General features: G+C 37.2%; 1 non-coding gene and 1 pseudogene across 1 annotated transcript; one reads left to right on the top strand and one right to left on the bottom strand.

Moving 5' to 3' along the window:
* LOC101444211 (adipocyte plasma membrane-associated protein pseudogene) overlaps window positions 1-16110 on the top strand; it is a 94654-nt pseudogene that overhangs the window by 26221 nt on the left and 52323 nt on the right.
* On the bottom strand, window positions 13629-13795 carry LOC111767117 (U1 spliceosomal RNA). The gene has a single exon (XR_002799010.2). It is a non-coding gene; the product is annotated as a U1 spliceosomal RNA (small nuclear RNA).

The raw sequence follows: 16110 nt of genomic DNA, 5'->3' as shown, positions 1-16110 counted from the left end.
TATTTGCAAATCATATAAATGATAAAGTGACCAGAATATAGAAGGGTTTTCTACAAATAATAAGAGACAAAAAGCTCAATAGAAAAAAACACAACAAGAAAAGAATGTAATCAGGCAGTTTGCAGAAGAAATCTCAATGATTGGTAAGCATACAAAAAGATACACAAGCTCACTAATCATCAAATTAAAACAAATTGGGGGGAATGAAACCATGCAAAACTGATATAAAATGTTGGAGAGAAAGTAGGAAAAGGGGAATTTATATATTGCTTGTGTGAAAACAACTGGATGCAACTAATTTGGAAAGCAATTTGCCCATATCTATAAGAGCTGAAAATATGCATACCACGTTGATTAAACTTCTGGGTGTATCCTTCATGCATAGAGAAATTCTTGTACCTCTGCCCAAGAAATACTGCATAAGGATGTTCTTTAATGCACTGCTTGAAAAAGGGGAAAATGGAAAATAACCTAAATATTCACACATGAGAAGTGAATGAATAAACACTGGTTTATATATAAGAATGGAATACTATGTAGGCATTGAAATGAATGAACTAGCTCTACATGGATAAATCTCAGAAACTTATTACTGAAGAGATAGGGCCAATCTGCAGTTGCAAAATGGTACATATGATTTCATATATGTAAAATGTTAAAGCACAAAATAATATTATATATTATTATATAATAATACATAGTAAAAGTATGAAAACTTTCATGGAAAAGTTACCCCAAAACCTCACAATCGTGGTGACTCCTGAGGGTAGGCAAGAGGGAAGGGAAACAGAGGGGGGGAGAATCATATTAGATAAAGTCATAATAGTTTGCTACAAACATCCAAATAAAAATGATCTGAAACAATTAGATGAAAGGCTAACATTTGTTAAATTGGAGGAGATGGATATGTGGGTATCTGTTTTATTTATTCACTGAATATTTGAAATACTTAGCAACAGTGGTATGGAAGATATGTGCTGGCCATTAGGAGGCCAGACTTGTTTTTGGCCTCCACTAAAGACAGTTATATATTCCTGGGTAAGTCCTTTAATGTCTATCAATCTCAGTTACTTTATTTGTAAATGGAAAGTAATAACATTTTGCCCAGCCTGCTTCAATATTTGGAAGATGACCAAATGAAATAATACAGTAAAAAGCCACTTTGAGAGCCATTTAAGAACTAAATAATATTTAAAAATTATGACTGTTTGCATGTTGACATGTAAGGGATTGAATATCCTTCAAAATAATAATTCTAATTCAGGGTACCAATGTCAACATTTTGTATATTTCTTTTAAGTAGGTTTTTATGTTGTTATTTTCACTCTGCAAAATTAGTCTAGTTATCTGATCTTGCTCTGGAGGCTTGAGAAAAAGAGGAAGAAAATCAGGCCCCATCATTCCTCCCAACTCTAACCCATAAATATTGTAAAGATTTGAATGGGCTAAAGCACAAAGATCTATCAGCAACCACGGGAGAAAAACACACTGCATGTAAAGACGGGAGGTGATGTTTCAGGAAATGTCAGTTTCGCAAAGAAGGCTGTTGGCAAAGGAGCACAGTGTGTGTTTCCATTAAGAGCTTGAAAAATCTATTTTAAATAATAGTGTTAGAAAAAAATATAAAGTGAAAGGAGAACAAAAGTCTCTTTTAACATATGTACTCTTCGTAATTGTGCTCTTCTAAATAAATGAACTCTCCTCAAAAACATTTGTTAGCTAGATGGCAATTAAGGCTGAGGCTCTATCCTCTCTCCACTAATTAATTACAGCAAATGAGCCTGTAAAGTGCATCATAACAACTTAATAAGCTGGGCCAAACTATTTTAGGTTCTGCCATGCTAGTATTTCATCATTGCTTGGTTATCTAAATTATATAAATGATACTTGTATATGAATAGCTGTTGAATTATTTTGAATGTCCTTCAAAATAAACTCCATATCTAGATATGTGGAAAGGATGATGACAGAGAATGATATAGCAGAGGTGCAGACAAAGAAAAGGAGGAAGAAGGGCAATCTTGAAAACCTACACATTTTAACCTTCAGGGATGTAATATCCCTTCCCTCTCCAGCATGTCTCACTGGCCAACTAAATGCCATTCTAACTGGTCCTTTACATTTTTCAGTATTTCTTGGACTTGAACAGTGAAGAATACAATAGCTTCAATAGCCTCCCTTTTTTTGACATCATTGATTACGTTATTAATTCTTCCCTCAAATACCTAACAGAACTTGAATCAAAGTGTGACTGATAAAAGCTCTTTAGTAATGTCTCTGCTTTTAATGACACTTTAAAGGCAATTAGTGACTCAGAGATTCAATGAATAGACTTTGTGCATCTGGGGATGAGTTAAAATATGGCTTACTGTCAATGAAAGAGCCAAGGGCCCTAGTCCAGCTGTGAATTATCTCAGACATAATTATAAGAAACTTTAAAGTCTTGGTTACCTTGAATGAAAAGTCAATGTGTCTTCCAGGTAATATAGCATTTGCTACCTCAAGGTGTTAATTGACAAACTTGAGCAAAAAGTCAAGCAGATCATCATTGATCCCTCCCTGAAGCAAAAGAATTCACTGTCCAGGAAGGCATAATTCAGGCAGCTCTGGGACAGAAGGAGAAAAGGGGGTGCAGGAGACAGAGCTGGAGCTGAAGGAGCAGTATATCAGGTAATCTTTTCCATAGACCTTTTCTTCCGTTTAATATTTGCATCAAATTTCTCCAGAGCATGTAACCAGGGATTTCCACTATAGAATGCAGAAGATAGTGGAACAATACTTTCAAGATACTTTTGAAACACAAGTAGTTTAGAGGCAGAGGAAAACATGGCGGTTTGACAAACCAGAAGACATTTTAGAGGCAAAGGCCAGTAGCAAGAAGAACTCATTAGCAGGCTCCCTTTTACACTTTTTATTGTTACACCTAACATCTTTGGGAGGTAAATGGATGAAAACGGAGATACACAAATAAAATTTGTGTTTGTCATAAGGGAAAATTTAATAGTGGCAGAAACTACTTGAATACATTTCTTGATTTCTGTTCTTAAACACATTTTTATCAAATTTGTGATATTTCTGGGATAAGAAGTAAACATATGCATAATTTTCAGAACTAATGCTTTTGGTAAATTTTTTGGACAGAATCAGGAATGAACTGTAAAATTGGGGCTCTAAACCACTTTATTCATTTTCTTCTCTTTCCTGTGTAGAATCTATTCTAGCAAGTCTGTGCTAAGGATGGCAAATGATAAAAATGTAATATATGTTTATAGAATTTAAAATTTTTAAAAAATTCGGGAAACGGACTTTGGCCCAGTGGTTAGGGCGTCCGTCTACCACATGGGAGACCCGCGGTTCAAGCCCCGGGTCTCCTTGACCCGTGTGGAGCTGGCCCATGCGCAGTGCTGATGCGCACAAGGAGTGCCGTGCCACACAGGGGTGTCCCCCGCGTAGGGGAGCCCCACGCGCAAGGAGTGCACCCATAAGGAGAGCCGCCCAGCGCGAAGGAGGGAGCAGCCTGCTGAGGAATGGCGCCGCCCACACTTCCCCTGCCGCTGACGACAACAGAAGCAGCAAAAAGACACAGAAAAAAAAGAAAAAACAGACAACTGGGGGAGGGGAGGAGAATTAAATAAATAAAAATAAATCTTTAAAAAAAGAATTTTTTTTAATTGTATCTTTAATAAATTAATCATTAATTTTAAAAACAGTACCTTCTGAGTAACACTTATTTTTCTTTATTAAAGAAGCTATGGGTTTACAGAACAATCGAGCATAAAATGTAAGGATTCCCATATACTACCATACCTCCGACACCTTTCATTAGTAGGAATATTCGTTAAAGTTGATGATAACATATTTTTATAAATATACATTAACTAAAGGCCATGGTTTAACTTAGGACTCATTGTCTCTGTAGTGTAGTTCCATGGATTTTTAAAAAATTTTATTCTGTTACTATAGTCAATCTAATATTTCCCCTTTTAATCACATTCAGATATATATTTCAGTGCTGTTAATTGCATTCACAGTGTTTTTCTACCAACACCACTAGTCATTACTAAAATATTTCCATCATTCCAAGTAAGAAGCTTGTACATTTTAAGCCTTAACTTTCCATTCTGTATCACCACCACCCTATCCCCTGTTAACATATATTCAAGACTGTGACTCCATGAGTTTGCTTATTCTAAATGTTTCAAAACAGTGAGATCATACAATAGTTGTCCTTTTGTGTTTGGCTTATTTCACTCAGCATGAGGTTTTCAAGGTTCATCCATGTTATTGCATGTATCGGGACTTCATTCTTTTTTACAGGTGAGTAATATTCCATGGTATGCATATACCACATTTTACATTTTATTTATCCATTCGTTGATTGATGGACATTTGGATTGCTTCCACCTTTTGGCAATAGTGAATAATGCTGCTATGACTATCGATGTGCAAATATCTGTTTGGGTCCCTGCTTTCAATTTTTTTATTGTTGTTAAATACTAAATGATGGGATTTCTAGGTCATATGGTAGTTCAATACTTAGCTTTCTGAGGAACACCAAACTGTCTGCATCAATTGAGATGATCATGTGTTTTTCCCCTTCATTCTGTTAGTGTGTGTATTACAATAATCGGTTTTCTTATGCTGAACCAACCTTGCCTACCAAAGATAAATCCCACCTGATCATGGTGTAAAATTCATTTAATATGCTGTTGGATTTGGTTTCCTAGTATTTTGTTCATAATTTTCACATCTATATTCATAAGACATATTGTTCTATAGTTTTCTTTTCTTCTTTCTGGCTTTGGTGTGAGGGTGATGTTGGCCTCATTGAATGAATTAGGGAATACTCCCTCCTCTTCAATTGGCAGAATTTGAGTTATTCTTCTTGGAATGCTTGCTAGAAAACCCATGAGAGGCCATCTGGTCCTGGGCTTTTCTTTGTTGATAGGTTTTTGATTACTGATTCAATCTTTTTCCTAGTAATTTGTTTGTTGTGATCCATTTCTCCTTAAATCCACATAGGTAGTTTGTGTCTGTCTAATAATTTGTCCATTTCATCTGGGTTATTTAATTTACTGGCATACAGCTGTTCATAGTATCATAGTCCTTTTTATTTCTGCAGGGTCGGTAGTAATGTTCCCCTTTTCATCTGTGATTTTAGTTATTTGTATCCTTTCTATTTTTTTGTCAGTACAGCTAAACTGTTGTCAATTTTATTGATCTTTTCAAAGAACCACCTTTTGGTTTAGTTGATTCTCTCTGTTTTCTATTTCATTTATTTCTACTCTGTTATTTCCTTCCTTCTGCTAACAGATTTAGTTTAGCTTCTTTTTCCAGTTCTTAAAACTTCAAGATTAGGTTTCTGATTTCAAGTCATTCTTCCTTTTTAATGGAAGCTTTTAGGACTATAAACTTCTTTTTAACACTGTCTTGGCGGTGTCCATTATGTTTTGGTGTGTTTTCAGTTTCGTTCGCCTCAAGATATTTCCTAATTTTGCCTTTGAGTTCATTGTTAACCCATTGGTTGTCTAGGCGTACGTTGCTTACTTTCCATATATTTGTGAATTTTCCATTTCTCCCTCTTCTCTTTATTTCTACTTTAATTCTGTTGTGATTGGAGAACATATATTGTATGATTTGAATATTTTTTAATTTATTGAGAATTGTTTTATGACCCAGCATATGGTCTATCCTGGAGAATGATTCATGTGCACTGGAGGAGAGTGTATATTCCATTTTTGTTGTGTGAAGAGTTCTATATATGTTTGTTAAGTCTAGTTTGTTTAGAGCATCATTCAAGTCTTTTATTTCCTTATTGATCTTCTGACTAGATGTTCTATCCATTACTGAGAGTGGTATACTAAAGTTTTCTACTATTAATGTAGAACCATTAATTTCTTCCTTCAAATCTGTCAGTCTTTTCTTCATATATTTAGAGGTCCTGCTGTTATGTGCATATATATTTATAATTGTAACATCTTCCTGTTGGATTGTCCCTTTTATCAGTATATAATGACTGTCTTTGTCCCTCATAACCATTTTTGACTTTAAGTCTATTTTATATGTTATCAGTATATCAGTATAGCTACTCAAGCTCTCTTTTGGTTATTATTTATTTGTATGGTTTTTTGTTTCTTTTTTTTTTTGCCTTCTTTCACTTTGAACCGACTTGTATCTTTGAATTTATATGAGTCACGTGCAGATAATATATAGTTGGGTCATACTTTTTTATTCATTCTGCCAATCTCTGCCTTTTAATTGGACTATTTAATTCATTTAAAATTAAAGTCAGTACTAATAATACAGGACTTTCTTCAGCCATTTTACTATTTAGCCTTTGCAAGTCTTATAGCTTTTTGTCCCATACTTCTGTTAATGCCTACTTTTATATTTATTTGATTTTGTCTTATACCTTATTGAGTACCTTCTCATTTCTATCTGGATATATTTTTCATTTATTTTCCTTGTGGTTACCTTGAGTTTAAAATTTAACATCATAAATATATAACAATCATATTTGGTTTGATTCTAACTTTACTTCAATAGCAGGCACATACACTTTTGCTAAACGTCTTGGTCCCCCACCATTCTATGTTCTTAATACCATTTCTTTGTACATTGTCTGTCCAAAAACATGTATATATTATTATTTTTCATGCATTTGCCTTTTAGTACCTGTAGGTAATAAGTGGAGTTACATACCAAACAATATACAACAATAATACTGGCATGTATATGTAACACAAATGGTTACCTTTACCACAAGTCTTTATTACCTTATTCTGTTTGGAGTCACTGTCTGTGTCCTTTCTTTTCCATCTGAAGAACTCCCTTTAACATTGCTTGTAGGATAGGTCAAGTGGTAATGAATTCCCTCAGCTTTTTTAAAAATTTGAGAATGTCTTAATCTCTCTCTCATTGTAAGAAAAGTCTGAACCAGATATAAAATTCTTGGCTGGCAGTTTTTGTTTTTTCCTAGCATTTTAAGTATTTCAACCCTCTACCTTCTTGTCTCCATGGCTAATTAACACATCAGGTGCTCAACTTCAATAGTCACCATGTAAACACAAACAAAAACAAATGTGATAAAACTACACATCCACCAGAATGCTTAAAATGAAAAAGATGGAAAAAGCCAATTGGAGTCACGAGATATAGCATACAGTGCTAGTGGACAGGAGAATTGGTCCATGACTGGAAATCTGTGGCTGTATCTACTTAATCTGAATATATATGTATCCTATTATCTAACACTTACCAATAGAAATTCTTACATGCATTCATTAGAAAAGATGAAGCAGTATGTTCATAGCAGCTTGCAATAGCCTCAAATTGAATATTCCCCTAATGTCCATCAACAATAGAATGGATAAATATATTGGAATATATTGACAAAAATGGAATATCCCACAGTTATGAAGGTAAACTATCTATAACTACACTCAGTAATAGGAATAAATCTCATAAACATAGTGTTAAAAGAAACAACACATAAAAGTATGAATGTTGTATGATTCTATATATATAAAGTACAAAAACAAATGAAACTAATCTGTTCTTAGAAATTAGGATAGCAATTACCTTTGTGGGATGATGATTATACAGGAGCATGAAGTTGATTTCTGCAGTACTAGAAAAATTCTGTTTCTTGGTCTGGGTCCTGGTTATAAAGGTGTGTTCAGTTTGTGAAAATTCATCAAGCTGTAATCACATGTAATTTCTTGTGTATACATTATACTTCAAAAGTTGAAAAAAATCTTTGCATCAAAAAGATTGAAAGCAAATTCATCAAAGTATATAACTTATCTGGGATGAGGAGAAGAGAAGACAAATAATTTAATTTCTCTTTGATTTCCTGTCTTTTCTGAATTTTTCATTATCATCGAGTATTTATAATGGATAAAGCAAATATACTTTCTTTGTAAATTAACTTTATTGAGATATAATTTACATACAATAAAATATATCCATTTTAAGTGTGCATTTAAATGAGTTTTGATAAATATACTTTTTTAAAAAGTAGACATTATTCCAAAGATGAAAACTGAAAATATATACTAAGTATAAATGGAAGCTATGTGGCCAGTCTGGAACCAAGGAAAAAAGTCACCATTTTGTAATCTAAATTGCCCTTGAGTAATATTGGGTCCAGTGGTTATAAGTAAGGAATGAATAGGCCCTTAAAAAAACATTCTTAGCACTTGTGGTGGTTGTCCATTTGTTTGGTCAAACACTAGCCTAGAAGTTGCTGTGAAGTTATTCTGTAGATGTGGCAAACATCAACAATCAGTTAACTTCAAATTAAAGAGATGGCCCTTGATATTTAATTGAAGGCTTTAAAAGCAAAGAACTGAGGTTTCCTGGAGAAGAAATTCTGCCTTAGCCTGCTGTCCTTCCATACCAATTTTGAACTTGCTAGCCCCCACAATCCCATACATTAATTTCTTCTCTACAGAACTCTGACTTGTAAACCACTCTAGAAAGAGTTTCTTTAAAATTGTCTCACCCTAAAAATCAACTACAATGTGCCAGATGCTGTGCTAAATGCTGGTATAATTAGAATAAACAAAAAATTATATGATCCCTACCCTTGTGGAATTTACATTATAGTGGAGTAAGACAGACAATTAAACAAACAAACAAAACTTTTACAATGTCAACCATGTTAAGTGCTGTGATGGAAGCAGAGTACCTGACCCACAATAAGGGAGTTAGGGGAAATACGTAAATAGGTGGTCAGGAAAGGTCATGTGGAGAAGATGACATTTAATCAGTGACCAAAAGAAAACACTTAATGCGTAAAGACATAGGGACCTGACCTTGCAGGTCTAGGCAGGCCTCTAATTTTCCCTGCAGGGTCAAAAGAGGGCAATCTTCCAGTGCCTAATTCAATGGGTAGCATTGAAATCATCCAAAACTTGAAGAAATGGGAGGAAGAGAGAGAGAGAGAGAGAGAGCGAGAGAGAGAGAGAGAGAGAGAGAGAGAGAGAATGGGATTCCGTCTAGAAATTGTGTTCAGCCATGGTGAGAACAGCAGAGAACACAACAAGCACCATTTCCCACTTCTTTCCATCACAGCCTCACAGGACATTTCTCAGAAAGTCATCTCCAACTTCTTACATGGTTATCTGAAGGAGGGCATTCATTGGTAACAGGTTGGGGTTGGGGGATATTATTGATGAAACCTAGTCTCTCTTGCTCAGATTTCAAGAGCTTCCTTTAGTGGACCAGAACTATGACACTATAATGGCTTCTCAGAGACTTGCATGAGTGACTTTGCATGGAGAAGAATCTGATTCAGCATTTCACTGTATGAGCATATGCGTGTATTTGTGTGTGTGCCTGTGAAGGTACTCACTGTTAGAAGGCAGAATGGGAAAAAGCCAGAATGTCTCTTCAATCCCAACCTTTTCCTTTCCTTCCCTCATTCTTGCACCCTTTTCCATGACTCAATTCCACCATTATTGAAAAAAAGAGAAAAATTGAGGAGAAAGATATGGAGAGGGAGGGAGAAAAGGCAAGAAACTAGAAATGCTTCGGGGTGATTTATGTGGGCTTGGAGGTGTGAAGAGGAAGTCAAGCTTGGCTCAGAGGAGAGGAGCACTTGTCCTCCAAACTCTACCCTCCTCCACTAGGTGGCTGACACCCTAAGCACTGCACACGGTTTTTCAAATACTGCTGATGCTGAAGCAGAGGAAGGACAGACACAAAGCCGCGGAGACATGCCAGATGCTACTACCATTGAGGCAGACATTGTGCTGTCCCAACAGACACAGACCACCCTGGAGCCCTGACTACCAGCAAAGAAGTTTTTCTTTAATTTTCCTTCTTATATCCCCATCAAAGCACAGCAAATACTTTGACTTAGGCTATGGTAAGTAATGGAAAATTGTTAGGTGTGACGTGATGGAGGAAAAGAGTTGGCAAAGGGGATGTAAAAGAAGATGAATAGACTTATCTAATGCATTTTATACCAACACATTTGTCAGAAACTATTATAAAGTATTTCCTTCGCACATAATCTTTATGAGAAACATTGCAGGTGGATATTGCACTAAGGCCTCCTCTAATTTGTTTAAATTGTGCACAAACAGACCATATGAAGACTGAAAATGTATTAACAGAGTATATCACTGTAATTAAATACAATTTACAAAAAGATAACCTGACATATATTTAATGAGGTGTATTAAGAAGTAATTGTGCCGGGTGGTAGTAAATGGCAAATGGTATACATAAATAGTTTAATGAAGAGTATTCTTATTTGGTCAACCAAATTTTTCTGATTTTTATCTTCTTTTTTACTAATTCTCCAAACTGACCTTTTCCACGGTAGAGAACCCTGTCTCATCCATCTTCATGTACCTACAGCAGGAACAAATGCAAAGGTTCTCAACAAATTGTTTTAAAAAGAAAGAAACGTCAATATGATCATTCACCCTAAAGCTCTTTCATGAGGGTTTCATGTGCTCCATCCATACATTAAAGCTCATAACAGAAACCCTCTGTGGGGCCCTTGACACATCTCTTTTTGTCTTCCTCACCTCCAAGTTCACTGAGACACATGTCAAGTGCTTATTATTAATCATGTACCACCCATAATGCCCAACCTCCACGGTGCCCTGGGTTTGAAGCAGAACCCTGGGATACATGTGGAGGGCCAATCATCAACAGCTGTGCTTTCATTCCTGTCTAACATTCTGGGGAACTCTTAAAGCATACTCATAGGCAGACACATTAAACTCAAATTCAGTTTGTCTGGGAATGATCCCTGGCAGCTGTATTTTTTAAAGTGCACCAGTTAATTTGAATGCACTCGGGGCTGAGAACTTTTAGCCTACGGGATAAATTCATGTTCACTAGATGTGAGGAAGAATGAAAACGAAAAGCCAGGAGATAGTGGAAAGAAGAAAGAGCTATAAATGCTGATTCAGGGTCTCTTAAGACACAGAGAAGGGGGAAAGTGGGAGTGAGGGTGGGGAGAGAACCAGTTGAGCAAGAAGACCAGTCCTTGGCCAGTGTGGACTTTAGGTCCAGGGGATTTAATTAGAAGAAGCTGACAACCCTCAGTCATACCTCTACTCAGCAGCTACAAATAAGTAAGCCTGCACTGGTTCTACTCAGGACACTAAAACCCAATTTTAATCAGAAAGGGAATAGGTAAGAATGGAGCACAGGACCTTGGACTTGAAAATTTGGGAAGACTGCTGTGAGAGTAACCTGTTTTTCACCATTACAGCAGCCTCAGTACTGAGCACACTGACCCCATCTCCAACATCATACTGCTGTCTGCTAAGCAAATTGCTCTTCCCTGGACCACCACACATTCTCTTGTCTCTGGAATTCCAGTTTTACTATATGCAGACATTTGGTGGGAGTGTTTTGGTAGTTGTTATTAATGTTTTTATTGTGAATTTACTTCTAACACTTCAGGATAAAGACTTTCCTGAAGAAAATTCAAGCCCTGGTTTTAGAGCTGAAAAGACCCAAGTTTGAATACTAATTTGATCATTTATTATTTATATAAGCTTAGGCAATCAATTCTCTGAGCTTCAGTTATTTTTATTTATAAAGTGGAAATAATCTCTACCTTGCAGGATTTTGTGGATATTAAATAAGATCATAAAAGGACAATTGGAAGGTATACAAGAATTATTAGTTTTCTCCCCCCTCCAGATAAGAACTAGCCTTCAGATCTGCTTTAATATGGTAGCCTGTAGCCACATGTAGCTATTTACATTTAAACTTAATTGAGGGAAGCGGATGTGGCTCGACCAATAGAGGGTCTGCCTACCATATAGGTGGTCCAGGGTTTGGTACCCAGGGCCTCCTGACCCAGGTGGTGAGCTGGCCCACGTGCAGTGCTGCCACACACAAGGAGTGCCATGCCACGCAGGGGTGTCGCCCGCATAGGGGAGCCCCACGCACAAGGAGTGCACCTTGCAAGAAGAGTGGCCCCACATGAAAAAAACGCAGGCAGCCCAGGAGTGGCACCGCACACATGGAGAGCTGATGCAGCAAGATGACGCAACAAAAAGAGACACAGATTCCTTGTGCCGCTGAGAATGCAAGCGGACACAGAAGAACACACAGCGAACAGTACACAAGAGAGCAGACAATGGGGGTGGCGGGGGGAGAAGGGAAGAGAAATAAATAAAATAAATCTTTTTTTTAAAATTTAATTGAAATTATTTAAAATTAAAAAAAAATATTAGTTCCTCAGTTTCACTAGACCCATTTCATGTGCTCTGTAGCCACATGTAGCTAATGCCTACCTTATTGGACAGCACAAATTATAGAACATCTCCATCATTGCACAATGCTCTATTAGTCAGTGCTGCTGGACCACTAGAGTCTGCTTGAGTGCAGCTACAATGAAAATAGGAATCATCCATGTAACCCACTGACCAGGCACTGAGGTGCAGTGCTGAAACCTTTGATCAGAATACTTTATGTGTAATGTACCTGCCTCATCTTAATGTCAACTCCCAGGAAGAAAGGGCAAAAAAAAAAAGATGCTGAGGAATCTCAGAAGAAGTCTGGCTTACTCAGCAATTTTTCACTGAGCCAGGGAAGGATCTGTTTGCCTTTAACTCTGTATAAGCAAATAATGTCATAAAGTCATCCAAGATTTCATAGTGGTCATGACTTTTAATTATTATTCGCTCACAGATTCTAGACACTGACTTAGTCAACTTTGAATTTACTTCCCTAGCATCATGGACTAAATTAAGCAACATAGCAGCGTCATGAGGCAGTGAGCCTTTCAGAGAATATCTAACCTATCATCTCAGACTTTGAAGTTCCCTTTTATCTTGGTTGCCATGCTTAGGCCAGACTGCCAATAATCGTCATCTAAGGCCTACAGTCTCAGGTCACTAGTTCAGGTCATGACTTGTTTAAGCAGGAAATACAAGCACATGATGGGTCACAGGGTGTGGTTGTGTAGGCTGTGCACTGCGCAACTCCACAGGGTGCCATTTGTAATGTTACATCACACATATGCATATTTAGTTTGACAATTTTCTAGAAAATGACAATAAAGAAGTGGTGACTTCTAATTTGCACAAAGGTACTATATAGATTAGCCACCGGAAGGCTGGGCTGGTCACTCTGAAAGATAGCAGAAAAGAGACAAAGGTGTTGAAATCTTTAATCTCGGGGAAATGCATCATGATCTCAGGAACTGGAGCCAAGGAATGTTCTGGACAAGATCGCCAGTATTTGTTCCAATAGCTGCTGGAGAGATTCTGCCTCATGTTTTCACTAGTCGAGACCAGCCTTACCCTCTGGATTTGGAGGATTTTTACTAGTTTCTGACCGGTTTCAATGCTGGCAGTCTTACAGTCGTTTTTTATCCTGGCTCTATAATCACCTGGGCAGTTTTTGTTTTTATCCAATACTGAAGTGTGAACTCTGCATCAAGCCAATTAAATCAAAACCTCTGTGGGCAGGGCCTGGGCACCAGTATGTTGTAGAAGCGTCTAATGTGCAGCAGGATTGGATACCATTCCTCCAGGAAAAGGAAAGAATTGAAAGAGAAATTTCTGGATGTCCCAAGTCTTAGACAAATTATGAACATGGAAGAATTTTTTTTTTCTTTCTTTCTTTCTTTTTTTTTTTCCTAACAGGGGAGAGTGCAAACACAGTTCCCACTATCACTAATTATACAGCTAAGTCAAGTTTTCCAATTTCGGGAATTCACAGGGGTTAGCACATCTGGAGGGCAATATATAAGCCTCATCCTGGGAAAAGCACCTTCTTGATCATGGTATCTTCCCTGCCAGGTAAGTATGGAAGCATACATTTTGAGGGTATTCACGAAGGCTTTTTTGTCATTAGGACCAAAGATCAGCAGAAAATAGGAAGACATTTTAGAAACAATAAGCAATATGATATGGTATCCATGATTGTGCAGTATGTTTCCCTTACTCAATTTAAACATTTAGAATTGCACAGCATATGTAAATAAATATCATAAAATTTTACTGGGAAACTGTTCCGAAATAGTCAATTGAGCTTTAAAGTATTGGAAGAAGAGAGGAAGGAAATATGAGAAGGGAAAGGGGAAGCAAAGTCCATTTAAGAATAAATAGGGGGAAGTGGATGTGGTTCAAGCAACTGGGTTCCCGTCTACCATATAGGAGGTCCAGGGTTTGATACCCAAAGGCAAGCTGTCCCATGTGGAGAGGTGGCCCATGTGGTGAGCTGGCCCATGTGGGGTGCTGGCCTGCACAGGAGAGCTGGCCTATGCAGAGAGCTGGCACAGCAAGAAGGCACAACAAAAGAGACATAGAGGAAAGACAATAAGAGATGCAGCAGACCAGGGAGCTGAGGTGGTACAAGAGAATGATCACCTCTCTCCCACTCTGGAAGGTCCCAGGATCAGTTCCTGGAGCCGCCTAATGAGAATACAAGTGGACACAGAAGAACACACAGCAAATGGACACAGAGAGCAGACAATGGAGTGAGGGGGGAGAAAAAAATAAACAAAGCGTAAAAAAAAAAAAAGTACAAAATACCATTAATTAAAAAAAGAATAAATGTGGGAGCAAATGTAGCTGAAGTGGTTATGCACCTGCTTCCTTTGTACGAGGTCCTGGGTTCAATCTCTGGTACCTCCTAAAAACAAACAAACAAATGAAAAAACCAACTCCTATTGGGGAGCAGATGTAACTCAATGACTGAATGCCTGCTTCTCATGTATGAGGTCCTGGGTTCAATCCCTGGTACATCTTAAAATAATTAAAATTAAAAATCACAGAATCCACAGTCAGTCCCAGGAAGAATGGGGCTCAAAATAATTTAAAACATAAGTGGTATAACCACAGGAGGAGCTGAAAATATCTCCCACAACTGGGACTTATTTATTTAGAAGACCTCCTAATTACCTGCTAAATAAACCAAGTATGGCCTACTATAGCATTCACTGAATATTGGATAAAATCATTTTGGAACATTCCAAATTTATGAGCCAATTTTAGCTATATCTCATTCCAAATTTATGAACCAATTTTATCTATATCTATCTATGCCATTATTTCCTTTTTCAAAAAGACAGGGACACAATAATATATCAAAGTATAAGACAAGGTCTGATTTTCTCACAACTGTAGGACATGAATGGCATGAATTCTTGAGTTCCTTTAATGGGTCATTCCTTTGTGTTTTAGCTGAGTAAGTTCCCCTTGTCTCCTAACAGTAGCAGGAGGAAGCCACCAGGAGTTTAGGGGCTCTCCAATGCTCTCCCAGTAGAGGCATGTGTCTCTAAAAGAGATTTTTTAAAGAGCAAGAAGGAATGGTGCTGTCTTAATCTGCCAGGGTTACTATGATAAATACCACACATGTGTTGGTTTAAATAACAGGAATTTCTTGGCTCCCAGTTTTGGAGGCTAGAAGTCCAAAATCAAGGTGTCAGCAAGATCATGATTTCTCCAAAGTCTGTAGCATTCTGGTTTTGGGGATCTCTCTCTCTCTCTCTCTCTCTCTCTCTCTCTCTCTCTCTCTGTCTGGCTTTTCCTACTTTTAGCTGCTACTTCTGTGTTCAATTTCCTTTGCTTTTAAGGACTCCATTCATATGGTTTAAGGGTCACCCTGATTCAATTTGACCTCATCTAAACAGGATCTTTGAGGATCCCATTCACAAAGGAGTTGAAAGCTAAACTAATAACAGCATCTTCAAAGGTCCTATTTACAAATGGTTTACACCCACCCACAGGAGCATGGGTTAAGACTTGAACATGTCCTTTGTGGGAGACATGATTCAGTCCCCAAAAATTGCAAACTAAATTATGGCATGCTGTTGATTATAAAACACATCCATTTTGAAAGATGTTAAAATGTGAAAAAAAAAAGAATGTCTTAAAATAGAAGAAATATGGTAAGTAAATATGATCTTTTAAAACAAAAATATTACATAATAAAATTTCGTGAGCTGAATCTTTCCAGTAGGGATCTCTAGGACTCAGTCCTTCTACAAAAATAACTACTAAACAGGCAGAAACTGTCTGAAACAACTATTTTAAAACTTTGGAGGCTAGAAGAACACCATACAGCATCTAGAGAAGAGCAGGAGATAGAGGCTGAAAAAATTATGGTAAAGAACAGCGA

This window comes from Dasypus novemcinctus, chromosome 2, assembly GCF_030445035.2.
Source record: "Dasypus novemcinctus isolate mDasNov1 chromosome 2, mDasNov1.1.hap2, whole genome shotgun sequence".
Taxonomy (NCBI): Eukaryota; Metazoa; Chordata; class Mammalia; order Cingulata; family Dasypodidae; genus Dasypus; species Dasypus novemcinctus.
This window is presented reverse-complemented; position numbering and strand designations above follow the sequence as displayed.